This window comes from Apis dorsata, unplaced genomic scaffold (assembly GCF_000469605.1).
Source record: "Apis dorsata unplaced genomic scaffold, Apis dorsata 1.3 scaffold_70, whole genome shotgun sequence".
NCBI lineage: Eukaryota > Metazoa > Arthropoda > Insecta > Hymenoptera > Apidae > Apis > Apis dorsata.
The window spans coordinates 363581-364259 of record NW_006263368.1 but is presented as its reverse complement, the minus strand read 5'-3'; the positions used below and the strand labels follow the sequence as shown (position 1 = coordinate 364259).

Genomic DNA, 679 nt, shown 5'->3' with positions numbered 1-679 from the left:
AGTGGACATTCATTGCCACGCTATCGAGTTGGTAAATTAAAATATTATGGTAAATAATAATAACTACAAATGTTTAAATAATATTAATTTTTCACATATCTTATATTGTTGTACTTGGAAGACATATTAATTTAGCCACAAATAATACAGCGACGCAATATCTAATGGCAATTATTGTATGCATATTGTCATTCTCTGTAAATCTCTATCGCGTAAGTTTAATTAAAATTCAATTAAATTTCATAATGTAGATTTATTCATCTTATTTCAACCATAGAATTTCTTACATGTTAGAATCTTCAATACACCACTGTAAGCTGAATTTAATTTGTAATTCGATTAGATTTTATTAAAATTATAAAAAATTTAAATCGTTATAATTGCAAAGGTTATAATTCTCATAGAAGATCACTAAAACCGCGAAATCTTGTAATTCAAAACACTTATTAATATATCCTGATACAGCTTCCAGTTTGCAAAATTATCGTTTACAATTTATTTTTTTGTATTCAAACTTTTCGCTCGCACTTTGTCATCTTCAGACTTCTCGTACTTCATTTTATTATTTCAAATTCTCGACAAATAATTAATGCCATTCTTGAAAAAACATAGTACACAATTCTTGGAAATAAATATGTTATTCGGTAATAGATAAAATTTTTAATTTCTTTTCATGCCT

At 25.5% G+C, this 679-nt stretch overlaps 2 protein-coding genes across 2 annotated transcripts in view; both read left to right on the top strand.

Moving 5' to 3' along the window:
- The window catches only part of LOC102673139 (mannosyl-oligosaccharide 1,2-alpha-mannosidase IA-like), a 151544-nt gene that overhangs the window by 103867 nt on the left and 46998 nt on the right, over nt 1–679 (top strand). The gene's annotated exons all lie outside the window — the stretch shown is intronic.
- Nucleotides 137–679, top strand: part of LOC102672524 — a 2631-nt gene continuing 2088 nt past the window's right edge. Inside the window, exon 1 of the mRNA XM_031515452.1 lies at nt 137–212. The gene's annotated coding sequence lies outside the window, so the exon portion shown is untranslated. The remainder of the gene's footprint in view (nt 213–679) is intronic.